At 49.3% G+C, this 17145-nt stretch overlaps 1 protein-coding gene across 2 annotated transcripts in view; it reads right to left on the bottom strand.

Annotated features, from left to right (window-relative positions):
• Positions 1-6349, bottom strand: part of ABHD2 (abhydrolase domain containing 2, acylglycerol lipase) — a 113880-nt gene extending 107531 nt beyond the window's left edge. The window contains exon 1 of one of the 2 annotated variants that reach the window (XM_004056731.5): positions 6104-6349. The gene's annotated coding sequence lies outside the window, so the exon portion shown is untranslated. The remainder of the gene's footprint in view (positions 1-6103) is intronic. The other variant, XM_019010970.4, reaches the window with a different exon arrangement.
• Positions 6350-17145: the final 10796 nt, after the last annotated feature.

Here is a 17145-nt window from a genome sequence, read left to right as displayed (position 1 = left end):
CAGGCTGGAGTGCAGTGGTGCGATCTTGGCTCACAGCAGCCTCTGCCTCCTGGGTTCAAGTGATTCTCCTGCCTCAGCCTCCCAAGTAGCTGGGACTACAGGCGCACACCACCATGCTCAGCTAATTTTTGTATTTTTAGTAGAGACAGGGTTTCACCATGTTGATCAGGCAGATCTCAAACTCCTGACCTCAGGTGATCCGCCCGCCTCGGCCTCCCAAAGTGCTGTCACTACAGGCATAGTGACACCAAGCCCTGCTGTATTTCCTTATTTGAAAGAATTAAAATGTAGCAATCCATGTTGGGCTTCCTGATTTTTGTTTTTTATTGCCCTCATTGACATGACTAAGTAAACAGTACACAAATACACGCCTACAGTGACTGTACCCATAGGGAGGCAATCTTTCAAAGCTCTTCTTTTATCCAAGATAAAATGAGAGGCTGCGGCAGGAAAATCGCTTGAACCCGGGAAGCAGAGGTTGCAGTGCACCGAGATCGGGCCACTGCACTCTAGCCTGGAAAAAGTGGAACTGATAACACCACCTCCCTCTCCTCACCTTATGTAACACAGTATCTGTGGTACAACTGGCTAATAATGTGGGTGCTCTGCAATGAGCAAAGGCCAGAAGGTAAGGACTCTAGATTAGACTAACAGACTAAAGATTCCATTCAATTTCCAGGTGGCTCTAAACCAGACTCAGAGGTAAATAAAAGCAAGACGAAGGTTAAGGCACATTCAAAGGAAAGAGGAAAAAAAACCCGAGAGGCAAGACCTGGGAGCCACTGAAGACTATAAGACCATGTTTAAATCAGTGTGGTTATTTAAACACAAGCCTAGCCATAGAAAGTTCAAATACGAAGAACCTTGAAAACTTTCTTCTTAGAGTCGGCATCAGTGGAACCCTTTGTTAGCGAGGCCAGGTCAGGCTCAGACCTTGGAAGTTTAAAGCGGTTTGGAGATCTTGGGAAATACTTTCAAGGACAGCAACAAAATTATGTGTGGGCTTGGGGAAGATGCTTTACAGAGGAGCAGCTGTGAGAGCTGGTTTTTCCTGGGGTGAGACACTTAAAGCTACCCAAACAGAAAGTGCTGTGACAAAGGGCAGGCTTCCTCTTGGATGCCCAAAGGCAGGACAAATGGAGTGATGCTGTGGTGCAGGAGACGGGATGAAATGCAACAGAGATGCTGGAAATGAGGCCAGGCACGGTGGCTCACGTCTGTAACCCCAGCAATTTGGGAGGCTGAGGCAAGAGGATCTCCTGAGGTCAGGAGTTTGAGACCAGCATAGTGAAACCCTGTCTCTACCAAAAATACAAAATTAGCTGGGGGTGGTGGCGTGTGCCTGTAATCCCAGCTACTTGAGAGGCTGAGGCAGGAAAATCGTTTGAACCCGCGAAGCAGAGGTTGCAGTGAGCCAAGATCGCGCCACTGCACTCCAGCCTGGGCGACAAAAGTGAGACTCTGTCTCAAAAAAAAAAAAAAAAAAAAAAAAAGCATGAAAAAAGATGCTGGAAATGTGACTTGGGGAGGCCAGGAAGCTTCTCTGGAGAACAGAGAGCAAACAGCAAACTTTCCCTGGAAATGCTAGCACATTCTGCACAGACGGCAAGGCGAAGGGCCCAAGGACCAATGCGTTCCTCACTCTCCAGTGCCCCAGCTCTCCCTTCTCAGCTGACCTTTAGAAGCTCCCCTGCACCTCCCCCAGGCTCTCACAGAAAAGAAAAATATTTGCCTCCAAATATTCACAAGATCTTTAAGATCTCCAGCAAAGCTGCTGCCTAAATAAGACTGTTTTTCAGCATCCTTAGAAACAGAAAACAGATATCTAAAATAGACGGCCTTCATAAAAAATGACGTGGAAGCTCTTTTCACACTGCCAAGAAATATTAAGTGAAAAAGGCAAGGTTCCAAATAGCATGTATGCAGTGTGCTACCATTTCTGCAAAAAGGGGTGGTGTACAGAATATGTTTGACGAATTTGCTTACAGATGTATAAAATCCCTTGGCAGTTCAGGGACCACTTCTGGAGGATGAAGAAATCGCTAATGCTGGTTGCCTCTGAGGATCGGGGTCAGGGGTACACACAGATGTATTTACTAGTTAACCTTTTGTGCCTTTAAAAAATTTTCTTTCATCATGTGAATGTATTGCCTATTTTTAAAAACTAAAATTTGAATTAAAAAATTTTAAAATTTCTATTAAAAACAATTTTAAAACAAAATAGTTTTTAAACAACATACCAAACTAATTTGTTAATCTTGTCAACTGTGTTCCTGGCACACACCAGATGCTTAATTTGTTGAACTTAATGAACCTCCACTTAAAGACAACAAAAGAAAATCAGAAACCAGGCAAATCCAAGGGTACCAATGTTCCACTTCTCTAAAAAGCTCTTCACCTGTCTGCTATTTATTGTGAAAGATCAGACAATGAGTCGGTGTGTAACAAGCCCCTCACCCAAATGGCCCCAGTCCACAAGCTTCAGGGGTAATGGTGGAGCTTATCGTCTGTCCACACCAACCATTTTACAAACAGAAAACATTCAATCCAAAAATATGATGCCCTGGACAAGACAACAAAAATCAATCTGCAGATATGAAAATCCTGAAAGGAGATAATGTAGCACCTGTATGGTATCAACAAAGAAACAGCAGCACAGGGCTTAAAAATGTCCTATTCATGCACTGGCCAAAAAGGCTGAACCATGAAAGGCTGCTGTAAAATCCTGACACCAGACACATTTAAGAGGCACCCTGAACTGCTCATTGCTCTGTTCCTGGGGATAGCTTAGCCCAAGATGAAACAGAAAGGCTTAAGCAACTCATGCCCCACATCATCTATACTCTGAAACTGGTCATGGAGTACTCAAAACTCACAATGCAATAAAAATGTGAATACTGTAAGCTGTAGGTCATGGTAGAAATTCTGCCACAAAAAATTCAATTATATTGGAAATGTCTCTCTCCCGGGGCTTTTAAACGAGCCAGATTTTAGGCAAAAAATAAGACAGACTCTACCCCTGTCTCCCATAAGACCAAAGAAATTATTTCCTGCTCGGGGCAGGAGCTCTGAACAAGGGCAGTGAGAACCACTACAGAGGTTATGGGTCCTGCCGGAGATTACCAGGAAAAGGCGTAAATGCTCAAAGCAACGAGTAACAGTAAATGAGAAGCTCTTCCACCAAAATATTGAGAAAAGAGAGTGAGAAAGAGAGAAAGGGGCCCATATTAATACACAAGCAAAGAAATGAAAACTATTATTCTAAAATGGCTGATCTCTAGAACAGCTTAAACAAAAACCGAAATTCAGAATCAACTCAAGAAAAATAAAGCATGAGAAGGTGCCATTTAATGAAGTGATAATCTTTGGTTCAATCTAGAAAACAAGTAAAAACAGAAGAGAAAATCAAAGGTGACTGGATTCCTGCAAAAAATGAAAGTGGCAGGCATCTTTTCATCAAAAGGGAATTGGCTGGCACAGTGAGAGTGCCTATTTGTCAGACCCATGCAGGCGATAAAGGAAATGAAGGTGAGAGTAAAAAGGGAAAAAAGTGAACGACCCTGACTAAAGTGAGAGGAAAAAGACCATTCCATTGTACTTGCCATCTGGTTTATTTCAAGCTTTGGAAAAGAACAGGAAAAACACAGATAAACCAGTGAACCAGCTAGATTGCCAGCACGGATCAGTCACACACTTTTGCTTCTGCCAGGCCAGGCAGGCGCTGCTGGTGCTCCCCCTACTCGAATGACTAAGTAACTTCCTTAAATGCAGTTGACACACAATACCTGAACTTCCGAAAAGCACTTAATGCAGTGGCTCATAAAATCTTAATATAAAAATGTTCATCCATTTAGAATCAAGCTGCATCACACTCATCGCTTGGGAGGAGGGCTGAAGAGAGGGAATACATATTTGGAAGGACACCATGGACACGGGTATCATCCAGGACTTTACCATTTCCAGGGATTCCCACCCCTCACTGCCTGCTTTTAACGATAATTTTAAAGGGTTCAGAGCCTAAGAAGAAAGTAACTGCAAGGGGGAACTAACATAGAAACTAAATTACCTGAATCAGAAAAATAAGTAAGATATAAAATGCAACATGACTTGGAAACCCCTTGCAGCTGTCTGTGTTAAAATGAAATCTGGAATATGTTAAATGAATTGGGGGGGTGGGGGGAAGGGGACTGGGGAAAAAATTAGCTCTTGATAGAGTATTGGGTGGTGGATATGAAGAAAAATGTACAAAAAGGCAACAGAATATCATATCTAGCAAATCTATTGTGCTTACCCTGTGCCAGGTACTGTTCTAAATGCTTCAGATGTAGTAACTCCATGCACTTCTCAAAACAATCTTCTAACATAAGTATCATTATTATTTCTGTTTCAGAGGTGAGGAAACACAGGCACAGAGAAGTTAAGTAGCTTGCCCAAGGTTGCACAGCCAGTAAGAGGCAGGGCTGGGATTCAAATCCAGGCACTCAGGCACCAAAATCTGTCCTCCTAACCTCTCTGGACTCCCCTAGAACTTAAAACACTGAGAATGGGCAAACTAAGCTTGGAGTGAAATAAGTCATGCACTGGCTAGATCTAAATAAAGTCAAGAGATCAACCCTTAGTCATGGGCCTGTGATGACCAACCAGCCCTGTGACCACTCCAGGCCTCAGTTTCCTCACCTGTGCATTGAGGAGACTGAATGAGAGTCCACCTAATTAGACTTAGATAGAGATGAGCTCTATCTAAGGTGCCTTCAGCTCTAAAATGTCACAGTCCGTGCTGACTACCAGCTGTATATGGACTGCTTTCTGACTAGATGTTCAAAGATTAATTCATCCTAAAACACACAGCAAGGTGTGTTAAGATTCTTTCTCTGCCTCCTGACCTTTAGAAGATTATTATGTTCTCTCTATTCCGGCAAATGACAGAGGGTAGTGAAGGATTTCTCTTTTGGACTCTGCTTAATGTGGCTGTAAGGAAACGGCCTTCGAAAAGCTCTGGGCACAAATCTTGTTGACTCTGCCAAACCTGCAGTCTCTCCAGGTCCCTCTGTGGAGCCTGTTCTTGGAACATGCCTTTGGATTTGGTTACTGGAATGCAGGTGAAACTGACAAACTGGAGGTCCAGCAACCAAAAAAGAGAGATTGGGAAGATTAAGAGAGCGGTCCACGGTAGTTCAAATACAGGGAGTTTCATAGTGGCTAAATAAACCTCTATCTTTTTGTATAATCCAGTCTCTTTGCTAACACCCACTCTTGAGAGCTGAAACCTCAAAATTCATTATGGGTGAATTCAACAGCCACTTGGAACCTGATGGACCCCCAGAAGTACTCTTCTCAAGCTAGGCATCAAAGGCCACTTAGAGTGCATTTGTGGGTAGAGAAGGCCCTTACAGATGGGTCATGCAGTCCTCCCTTGGGAGTCCTAAGCATCCCACACAGGTGGCTGTCATCAGGCCACTGCTTGGACATCGCCAAGGTCGAGGCGCTAGCTGCCCGGCCTGGCAGGCAGCCTCCTGCGCTGCTGGACAGCTCTAGCTGTGGGAAAAGCTCACGAAGGGCCTAGAACAGTGCCGGTCGCGGGGCCGAACTCGGTAAATGTGCTTCCAAGTGGGTCAAAAGCTGCCTTTCTAGAACTTAAACCCACTGGTCCTGCGTGAGCCCCTGGAGCCCCGAAACACAGAGGCCTCTCGGGTATCTCGGGCTGTAATCAGGCCCCTCGGCCCTCTCCTTCCAGGTGCGGATCCCGGACCTTCTTCGCCAAGCCTGAACCGGCAGACCCCTCCCCAGGCCCCTGAAGACCCAGGAGTGAGCACCAATGGGGGAAAGGCCGCGGTCGGGATTGTCCCCAACCTCGGTTCCTCCGGCAGAAGGGGACAAAGGGCCTCAGGAAGGCGTATCCCCCGCCGCGATCTGGGCTGTCCCCACCACTGGGCAAGCCAGCCCCTGGGACCCCCACGGCGCCAGATGACAGGCCCCCCAGGATCCCCTCAGGCTGCGGCGTGATGGGCCGAGCTACTCCGGGGACCTCAGGGCTCGGAGATTCGGTTCGACGGGTCCGGGGTGCGATCCCCACTCCGCCGAGCTCGCTCGGCCGTGGCTTTACCTGCGTGTGATTGACTACGGGTGCTCAGCTCGCCCCCAGTCTGGTTCCTGCAGCTCCCCGGCTGCCAGCGGCGCTCATGGATATACAGCCGGAACCCCTGGCCAGTGCAGCTCCCGCCGCTACCGGCCCCGCCCAAGTAACTGCCGCCACGCCCCTGACGACCGCTTCTGCCACGCCCCTAACCACGGAAACCGCTTGTTCATTGGGCAGTTCAGCCGCTTCTCCACTTGCCCCGCGAGCTCATTGCGTCTAGGAGGGGATCCATTGATCAGCGAAGCTGTTCCTCAGAGTGGAGGCGGGATTCTTAGGGGAGAGCTCCTCAGCAATTGGTTACATTTGACGGCTTTAGTCCAGGGACCCAGACGCTACTGGATAAGGCCAGCCCGGAGTGGGCGGGGAAAGGGGAGGAGGGCTAGAAAGTGGGTAGTGTTTGATGTCGATGGGGGCGGGGTGAAGAGAGGGGTAATCGTGTCCGCAAACTGCTTTAGAGGGCTGGGTAAGGTCAGCTGTCGACTGGGCTCAGAGGAATGAGGTCGGCTGGTAGCTCAGCTGCTGGTAGCTCAGCTGCGGCTCTTATGGGTCCAGGCCGACTGACTGACTCACGTGTACTCAAATTTCGCAGGGGGTGAAATTTGAGGTCATATCCCGGGAGAGAGGAAGAAGGGTCGTGAGTCACCGAACCCGAAGGAGAGGAAAAGATGTGGAGGCAGCGGTCTATGGCCTCTTCCAGCTCCGGACGGGGGATGGGGACGCTCTGGGCAATACGGGCCTCAGTTATTGTCCCACTGTCCTTTCAACCCTTAACCAACCCAGTTGGAGGCCGCCTGGAAGAATGTAGCCTTGGAACTAGGGCCTGGAATTGGGGCTCCTACCGGTTGTGTGGGCTTGGGCAAGTCACTTAACCTTCCCGCATGCTCCCTTCACTTGGCAACTGAGGGTAACAATAGTAGTTGATGAGAAGATTAAATAAACTCTGATAAATGCCAACAGTGGCTGGCACTCAACAGGCATTCAATCAAGGCTGATTCTTCCCCCATCACCCACTCACCTCAGCCGGCTGGGAAACTAGGCCCATTTCTAAAATTCTATGAGCCTGAAACTGCTTTTGCAATGGCATGTTGTGTACCAAGAATAGAACACTTGAGCGACTTGAAATGCAACCCCTGTAGGGCAGACAAGGCCACCCTACCAAGGCCCCATAGGGCTGGGAGAGAGGGAGCAGGGGATGAAATGAGAGGAGCGATTTAGTCAGAGAAGGGAAGTGGCATTTGTTGCCATGTAAATTTTTCCCAACATATTTCAGGTTGTGACAAGGAACAATGGGCTGGCTCAAGTTTTATGGAGCGTAACCAAATAACATCCTTTGAAGGCTGATCAGCACCGGACCAGAAATCATTGCATGAGCTCTATCTGTCAGGGACCCCTGAAACCCATTCCCCATTCTGAAGGTGTAGACATCACAGAGTGTGGACAGAAATAGCTTCTCAGGCCTGAATGTAGCCCCAGACCCTTTGTGTCTGTGTTTGAAAGAACTCAGAGCCATGGTACATCAGAGTGAAGGAGAAGAAAGAATCCTTTGCCATTGCTCTATTTTTCATTCAGTTGTCATGTTACCTTGAAAAAAAAGGTTTCATCTCAGTGTTTATATATTCTTCTGTATTCTCTTTCATCTTGGAAAAGAAAAACCCAGGCTTCAGTAGCAAAGTCTCTTAGTGATGAACCCCATCGTCCAGACTCTGATTTAAAACAGTTTGGACTTCCAAAAAAGAGCTTTAGATTATCACTAGATAAGTATATAAGGTAATGCATATGTTAACTAGCTTGGTATAGCTATCCCACAATGTATACATGTATCAAAACATGGACCGGTACAGTGGCTCACGCCTGTAATCCAACACTTTGGGAAGCTGAGCTGGAGCCCAGGAGTCTGAGACCAACCTGGGCAACATAGTGAGACCCCGTCTCTACAAAAAATTTAAAATTTAGCCAAATGTGGTGGTGCATGCCTGTAGTCCCAGCTAGTGGGGAGGCTGAGGCAGGAGGGTTGTTTGAGCCCAGGAAGTTGAGGCTGCAGTGAGCTGTGATCACACCACTGCACTCCAGCGTGGGCCACAGAGTGAGACCTTGTTTGACAAATAAACATAATAACATGATAAACATAAATAAGTAAAGCATATTGTACATCATAAATATATACAAATTTTGTCAATTAAAAATTAATAATAATTTTAAAAATAGGCTGCGCACAGTGGCTCAAGCCTGTAATCCCAGCACTTTGGGAGGCCAAGGCAGGAGGATCACCTGAGGTCAGCAGTTCCAGACCAGCCTGGCCATCATGGTGAAACCCCATCTCTACTAAAAATACAAAATTAGCTGGGCATGGTGGCACACACCTGTAATCCCAGCTACTCAGGAGGCTGAGGCGGGAGAATCGTTTGAACCCAGGAAGCAGAGGCTGCAGTGAGATTGCACCACTGCATTCCAGCTTGGATGACAGAGTGAGACTCTGTCTCAGAAAAAAAAAACAAAAAAGATTTGTCACTAGTTTTGGAGGGGTGTGTACACATATCTATGTACACATTTAGTTCTGATCCACAGTTTTCTGGTTCTTGTCTTTAAATAGTGCTGCTTGGTAGCCATACACATGGCTGCATGCATGTTACGGAAATAGGCCCAGCCCAATACAGGTTTGCTTCTGCCTGTGTTTGCTAAGGGAAACTGAGATGTCTTGTTAGGCCCTGAAAAGCATGAAGTGGCTCCTGAGATCCAGGATGATTTCTCCAACTTGATTCAGAGCCACAAAAAGCAGCTGTTAGGAGTAGATTGCAGATGGGCTCGCCATTGTGTAAATGGCTTTTTTCTCCCATCTCAGGAACATAGGTTCAGCCACCAGTTCCAGAAAAGGACATCTTTCCAGTTCAGGAATTCTAAAACACAATTATGTCACAGAGGCTCAAAAAGAGGCACAGACTGAGCTCAGGAAGAGGAGGAAGAGTAAAAGGATCCGGGCATCTTCTCTGCAGCTCTGGCAGGCTTAAAGAATGATCCATTATCGTCCCTCTCCCTCTCCCTCTCCCTCTCCCTCTCCCTCTCCCTCTCCCTCTCCCTCTCCCTCTCCCTCTCCCTCTCCCTCTCCCTCTCCCTCTCCCTCTCCCTCTCCCTCTCCCTCTCCCTCTCCCTCTCCCTCTCCCTCTCCCTCTCCCTCTCCCTCTCCCTCTCCCTCTCCCTCTCCCTCTCCCTCTCCCTCTCCCTCTCCCTCTCCCTCTCCCTCTCCCTCTCCCTCTCCCTCTCCCTCTCCCTCTCCCTCTCCCTCTCCCTCTCCCTCTCCCTCTCCCTCTCCCTCTCCCTCTCCCTCTCCCTCTCCCTCTCCCTCTCCCCACGGTCTCCCTCTCCCTCTCTTTCCACGGTCTGATGCCGAGCCGAAGCTGGACGGTACTGCTGCCATCTCAGCTCACTGCAACCTCCCTGCCTGATTCTCCTGCCTCAGCCTGCCCAGTGCCTGCGATTGCAGGCGCGCGCCGCCACGCCTGACTGGTTTTCGTATTTTTTTGGTGGAGACGGGGTTTCGCTGTGTCGGCCGGGCTGGTCTCCACCTCCTAACCGCGAGTGATCTGCCAGCCTCGGCCTCCCGAGGTGCCGGGATTGCAGACGGAGTCTCGTTAACTCGGTGCTCAATGGCGCCCATGCTGGAGTGCAGTGGCGTGATCTCGGCTCGCTACAACCACCTCCCAGCCGCCTGCCTTGGCCTCCCAAAGAGCCGAGATTGCAGCCTCTGCCCGGCCGCCCCCCCTTCTGGGAAGCGAGGAGCGTCTCCGCCTGGCCGCCCATTGTCTGGGATGTGAGGAGCCCCTCTGCCTGGCTGCCCAGTCTGGAAAGTGAGGAGCGTCTCTGCCCGGCCGCCATCCCATCTAGGAAGTGAGGAACGTCTCTGCCCGGCCGCCCATCGTCTGAGATGTGGGGAGCACCTCTGCCCTGCCGCCCCGTCCGGGATGTGAGAAGCGTCTCTGCCCGGCCGCCCAGACTGAGAAGTGAGGAGACCCTCTGCCTGGCAACCGCCCCGTCTGAGAAGTGAGCAGCCCCTCCGCCCGGCAGCCGCCCCGTCTGAGAAGTGAGGAGCCCCTCCACCCAGCAGCCACCCCGTCTGGGAAGTGAGGAGCGTCTCCGCCCGGCAGCCACCTCGTCCGGGAGGGAGGTGGGGGGGTCAGCCCCCCACCCGGCCAGCCACCCCGTCCGGGAGGGAGGTGGGGGGATCAGCCCCCCGCCCGGCCAGCCGCCCTGTCCGGGAGGTGAGGGGCGCCTCTGCCCGGCCACCCCTACTGGGAAGTGAGGAGTCCCTCTGCCCGGCCAGCCGCTCCGTCCGGGAGGGAGGTGGGGGGGTCAGCCCCCCGCCCGGCCAGCCGCCCCGTCCGGGAGGGAGGTGGGGGGGTCAGCCCCCTGCCCGGCCAGCCGCCCCATCCGGGAGGGAGGTGGGGGGGTTACCCCCCCGCCTGGCCAGCCGCCCCCGTCAGGGAGGTGAGGGGCCCCTCTGCCCGGCCGCCCCTACTGGGAAGTGAGGAGCCCCTCTGCCCGGCCAGCCGCCCCGTCTGGGAGGGAGGTGGGGGGGTCAGCCCCCCACCCGGCCAGCCACCCCGTCCGGGAGGGAGGTGGGGGGATCAGCCCCCCGCCCGGCCAGCCGCCCTGTCCGGGAGGTGAGGGGCGCCTCTGCCCAGCCACCCCTACTGGGAAGTGAGGAGTCCCTCTGCCCGGCCAGCCGCTCCGTCTGGGAGGGAGGTGGGGGGGTCAGCCCCCCGCCTGGCCAGCCGCCCCCGTCAGGGAGGTGAGGGGCGCCTCTGCCCGGCCGCCCCTACTGGGAAGTGAGGAGCCCCTCTGCCCGGCCAGCCGCCCCGTCTGGGTGGGAGGTGGGGGGGTCAGCCCTCCCGCCGGGCCAGCCGCCCTGTCCGGGAGGGAGGTGGGGGGGTCAGCCCCCCAACCGGCCAGCCGCCCCGTCCGGGAGGGAGGTGGGGGTGTCAGCCCCCCGCCCGGCCAGCTGCCCCATCTGGGAGGGGGGTGGGGGGGTTAGCCCCCCGCCTGGCCAGCCGCCCCGTCCGGGAGGTGAGGGGCGCCTCTGCCCGGCCGCCCCTACTGGGAAGTGAGGAGCCCCTCTGCCCGGCCAGCCGCCCCGTCCGGGAGGGAGATGGGGGGGTCAGCCCCCTGCCCGGCCAGCCGCCCCGTCCGGGAGGTGAGGGGCGCCTCTGCCCGGCCGCCCCTACTGGGAAGTGAGGAGCCCCTCTGCCCAGCCAGCCGCCCCGTCCGGGAGGGAGGTGGGGGGTCAGCCCCCCGCCCGGCCAGCCGCCCCGTCTGGGTGGGAGGTGGGGGGGTCAGCCCTCCCGCCGGGCCAGCCGCCCTGTCCGGGAGGGAGGTGGGGGGGTCAGCCCCCCGCCCGGCCAGCCGCCCCGTCCGGGAGGTGAGGGGCGCCTCTGCCCGGCCGCCCCTACTGGGAAGTGAGGAGCCCCTCTGCCCGGCCGCCACCCCGTCTGGGAGGTGTACCCAACAGCTCATTGAGAACGGGCCATGAAGACAATGGCAGTTTTGTGGAATGGAAAGGGGAGAAAGGTGGGGAAAGGATTGGGAAATCGGATGGTTGCCGTGTCCGTGTGGAGAGAGGTAGACATGGGAGACTTCATTTTGTTCTGTACTAAGAAAAATTCTTCTGCCTTGGGATCCTGTTGATCTGTGACCTTACCCCCAACCCTGTGCTCTCTGAAACATGTGCTGTATCCACTCAGGGTTGAATGGATTAAGGGCGGTGCAAGATGTGCTTTGTTAACCAGATGCTTGAAGGCAGCATGCTCGTTAGGAGTCATCACCACTCCCTAATCTCAAGTACCCAGGGACACAAACACTGCGGAAGGCCGCAGGGTCCTCTGCCTAGGAAAACCAGAGAACTTTGTTCACTTGTTTATCTGCTGACCTTCCCTCCACTATTGTCCTGTGACCCTGCCAAGTCCCCCTCTGCGAGAAACACCCAAGAATGATCAATAAAAAAATAAAAAAAATAAAAAAGTGTTACCTCTGCCACAGCAGGCTGGGGACAGAGTTTATAATAGAGTTTCAATAATAATGATGAGCAATATTAATTTTCTGGTTCTTTTTATTAATATGAAATTCTTTATTTGGATCAACAGATAAATGATTATCAACAACAAAAAAAAAAAAAAAAAAAAAAAAAGAATGATCCATTATCATTTTCCAGCACACAGAACTGTTTCCTTAATTGTCTCTGGTTTCTGTTTCCTCCCTTCTGCTTGCAGTCTTGCCATATTCTGTTTAATCATATTATTTCATTCTATAAATCATTTCTGAGGGAGGCCATTTAGGAGACAAAATGGACTTATTTTTGCCTTCAAGTTTAGTGGCCTGTTGGGATTGAGGATTTGGTGAGCCTTGGCCTGAGATAAGCAAGTGTTGGGATGTGGCTGTAAAGTGAATTTTCAAAACCGTGACAGTACCTTGTTATAAAAAAGAACAAGGGAGAGGGTATGCCCCAGTCACCTTCTGGGATGGCCAAAGCTGCAGGACTTCATTAAAGTAGAACTGCTGCTAACTCAACTGGGGCCTCTGCAGGATTTCCTAACCTGAGAAAGTCAAGGTACTCTGGGAGACAGCAGGGAGCAGTGGTTGGAGCAGATAATGTGTTCTATTTATTCTTTTAAGGAAAATCAGCAATTCACTCAGTTTGTCATTTTTGTTATTCTGTGTCCTCGGGGGATGGTTCAGAGAAAGGGGATTTGGAAGCTCTACTGCTGGGGCTTGGATCCTGATTCCATCCTTCCTAGCCTTGTGACCCTGGGCAAGTACAGCACATCTCTGTGCCCTACTTTCTTCTGTAAAATGCAGAGGACAGTGAAGTGCTTGTCTCATGGGGTCCTTTGAGTGGCAGATGAGTTCACAGATGCAAAGTGCATCAAACAGTACCTGGTACATACCTAAAAATGTTTAATAAATGTTTGCCACAGCTATTATAGGGGCCCATTTCAGAACCTTCCTCTAAGGTCCTCACTCATTTTCTAAGTTCTAGCCCTCAGAAGTAGTGATCACAGGATTCAGGATTTTTAGAAAATATAGATAGACTTTATTTTTTAAAGCAGTTTTAGGGCCAGGCGCCGTGGCTCATGCCTGTAATCCCAACACTTTGGGAGGCTGAGGTGGGCGGATCACTTGAAGCCAGGAGTTTGAGACCAGTCTGGTCAATTGGCGAAACACCGTCTCTACTAAAAATACAAAAATTAGCTGGGTGTGGTGACGTGTGCCTGTAATCCCAGCTACTTGGGAGGCTGAGGCAGGAGAATCGCTTGAACCTAGGAGGCGGCGGATGCAGTGAACCAAGATCATACCACTGCACTCCAGCCTGGGCAACAGAGGGAGACTGTCTCTAAATAAATAAATAAAGTAGTTTTAGGTTTATAACAAAATTAAGTGGAAAGTACAGACAGTTCCTATATACACACTCTCCAACACATGCAGGATTTTTTTTTTTTTTTACACTAGCAAAATCTCACCACCTGGTGCGAGAAACTTTTCCTTTCGAATATGGTTACCAAAAACGGTTTGAGGACTGAGTTAAGGTTTTTGAGACTAGACCTCTTCAGTGTAATCATTGAGAGGGAAATGGAAAGGATGAGGCTAAGAGAATAATAGTAAAAGCTGCAGCCTGGAGGTTCATAAAGTATTCCTGCAGTCATGACATGGTGCAGTCTGAGGGATCCAATATTGTGGCTTTATTGTCACACCCAGTGCAGTCTGCATGCAGTCTAGGAAGGAGGTTCAGAATGTCCTGTTACCAGGTCGACTGTCTGGCTTCTTACTGGTAATGGAGATGAAGTTTGTTTAGAGGCTTTAAGTCCCAGCATGCAATAGTTCCATGAGGACAAACTATGATGAAATTCGAAATGTGGTCCTTTTATTATTAGAAAAGGCTTTCTGGTGGCCAGTGAAAACGATCATGAAAAATAATCTTGTCTGTGATTTGAGCTGCTTTCTTAAGCTATGTGTGAGTTGTCTATAGTAAAATCATAAGGTGAACACTCCTGGCTTATGCCTGTTGTCCTGGCAAAATTTTAATAGTGCCCTCCCTCCCACCAGGTGACTCTCAAATAGTCCCAATTTGGTTGATAAATTTTATGGTAATATTTATACTTACATATATAGGACCCAGTACTAAAAATGCTCATGAAACACACATACACGCACGTGCACGTGCATACACACACAGATGAAAAAGTGTTCTAATCTTATAATCAGATACATACAGAATATCTGACAGGTGACTGGCTAACGATGACTTCTTCTTAGTCACCATGCATTCCTCTTCCTGATGTCATTCTTAATTACAGAAATAAAAATGAGTTTTTCATACTATTAATTGCAAAACAGTCAATAAAACTTGTGCATTAAATAAGCTCATCATACACCCTTTCCTACATAATTTTATGTTATTGAGCTATTTTAAAACTATTTCCGGAGAAGGCGAGATGCAGTGTAAAAAAATAACAACAACAACAAAAAAACCCACAAAAAAACAAAAACAGGCCGGGCACAGTGGCTCACACCTGTAATCCCAGCAGTTTGGGAGGCCCAGGAGGGTGGATCACTTGAGGTCAGGAGCTCAAGACCAGCCTGGCCAACATGGTGAAACTCCGTCTCTACTTAAAATACAAAAATTAGCCCAGCGTGGTGGCAGGCGCCTGTAATTCCAGCTACTTGGGAGGCTGAGGCAGGAGAATCGCTTGAACCTGGTAGGCGGAGGTTGCAGTGAGCCAAGATTGCACTGAGATTGCACCACTGCACTGCAGCCTGGGCAACAGAGTGAGACTCCGTCTTAAAAACAAAAACAATTTCCATCTTTCCAGAGACCCCTATATTATTTTACCATATATTTAAATTAATTTACAAGACAGTAAACATTTTTTACCGAGCAAGACATCTAATACTAGAAAGATAGACAGAATCATGAAGTCCCATTCATTCCTAGGTGGGGATGGATATAGGACAAATGGGAAATATTGACGAGATAACTCAAAGGACTGAGCAATAAGCACAGAGTGCAATCAGTGTCAGCAATAATTATTCAGAGGAGGCAGCAATTTCTTCTGACTTGGATTCTTGGAGATTTGAATTGGTTTTTGAAGGTATATGGGCTGAATTTGGTAGGGCAGCATTGGCGGTGAGGGAGCATGGCATTCCAGGTAGGCCTCTGACTAGATGAACACAAGATAGTTTGTCCATAGAAGAGTCAAATCGGGACCCAGTAGGCGAGAAGATGAAAAAAATGGATGGGGCTGGTGGTGGAGGCCAGATAATGCCTTCGTCTTAGTTAATGGCTTCGTCTCAGCCCCTTGGGTATTTGGATATCCTCGCATAGTTGCAGAGCAAACATCCCAAACTCCAGGCATCTGCAAACCACATTGATAATTTTGACCCTATCTCTGTACTCTCTGCTTTATTATTTACTTAATAATGTTATTAAACTGACTCAACTTTTAAAATTAAATACCTTATTCAGCCCCATCCTAAACCAGTGGTTCTCGACTGGGGGCGGTTTCATCCCTCAGGGGACACTTGACAATGTCTGTGGTTGTCACAACTGCAGGGGTGCTGTTGACCTCTAGTGGGTAGGGGCTAGAGAAGCTGCTAACCACCCTCCAGTGCCCAGGACAGCCCCACGACGAAGAATTATCCCAAATGTCAATAGTGCTGAGCTTGAGAAACCCTGTGAGCCGAAGCAATAATATATGTGATATTGCAGGCTTCAAGTGTGATTATAGTTATTCTAATTACATTAAAATCATTTCATAAGGATTACATTTTATTATTTTTATTTATTAATTTTTTGAGACAGAGTCTTGCTCTGTTGCCCAGGCTGGAGTACAGTGGCACGACCTTGGCTCACTGCAACCTCCATCTCCTGGGTTCAAGGGATCCTCCCACCTCAGCCTCCCGAGTAGCTGGGATTACACACGTGCGCCACCACGTCTGTCTAATTTTTGTGTGTGTGTTTTTAGTGGCCAGGCTGGTCTTGAACTCCTGACCTCAAGTGATTCCCCCGCCTCGGCCTCCCAGAGTGCTGGGACTATAGGCTTGAGCCACTGCACCTGGCCAACTATTACATTTTTAAATATTACATTTTAAATTTATGTTTTTACGTGTTCTTCCATGTGCTACTCTATAATCATCTCTTGTATCACCCACAATGCAGACGTGGCATTTAAGTTACATTTGATTCAAGATATTTGTATGCTAGGGTTCATAGCACCATTATTCATAATGGCCAAAAGGGGGAAACAACCCAAATGTCCATTGATGGATGAAGGGATAAATAAAATTGGTAAGTACAAGTAATGGAATACTATTCAGCTTTCACAAGGGATGAAATTGGCCGGTGCAGTGGCTCATGCTTGTAATCCCAACATTTTGGGAGGCAGAGGCAAGAGGATTGCTTGAGCCCAAGAGTTCAAGACCAGCCTGGGCAATACAGTGAGATCCTGTCTCTACAAAAAAGTAAAAAAAAAAAAAAAAAAATTAGCTGGGCATGGTGGCATGCTCCTGTAGTCCCATCTACTTGGGAGGCTGAGGTAGGAGGATCATTTGAGCCCAGGAGGTTGAGGTTGCAGTGAACTGTGACTGTGCCACTGTACTCCAGCCAGGGAGACAGAGTGAGACCCTGTCTCAAGAAAAAAAAAAAAGAATGAAATTCTGACAATTCTGACACATGCTGCAATATGGATGATACTTGAAGACATTATGTAAAGTGAAATTAGCCAATCACAAGAGGACAAATACTGTTATGATTCCACTTACATGAGGTGCCTAGAAGAGTAAAATTTGGGCCAGGTGTGGTGGCTCATGCCTGTAATCTCAACTATTTGGGAGGCTGAGGCAGGAGAAGCACTTGGACCTGGGAGTGAGAGGCGCAGTGAGTTGAAATTGGGCCACTGCACTCCAGCCTGGGCGACAGAGTGAGACTCCGTCTTAAAAAAAAAAAAAAAAAAAAAAAAAAAAAAGCC

Source organism: Gorilla gorilla, chromosome 16, assembly GCF_029281585.2.
Source record: "Gorilla gorilla gorilla isolate KB3781 chromosome 16, NHGRI_mGorGor1-v2.1_pri, whole genome shotgun sequence".
NCBI classification, from domain to species: domain Eukaryota; kingdom Metazoa; phylum Chordata; class Mammalia; order Primates; family Hominidae; genus Gorilla; species Gorilla gorilla.
The sequence above is the reverse complement of the archived record's forward strand: the minus strand, read 5'-3'. Positions and strand labels throughout refer to the sequence as shown.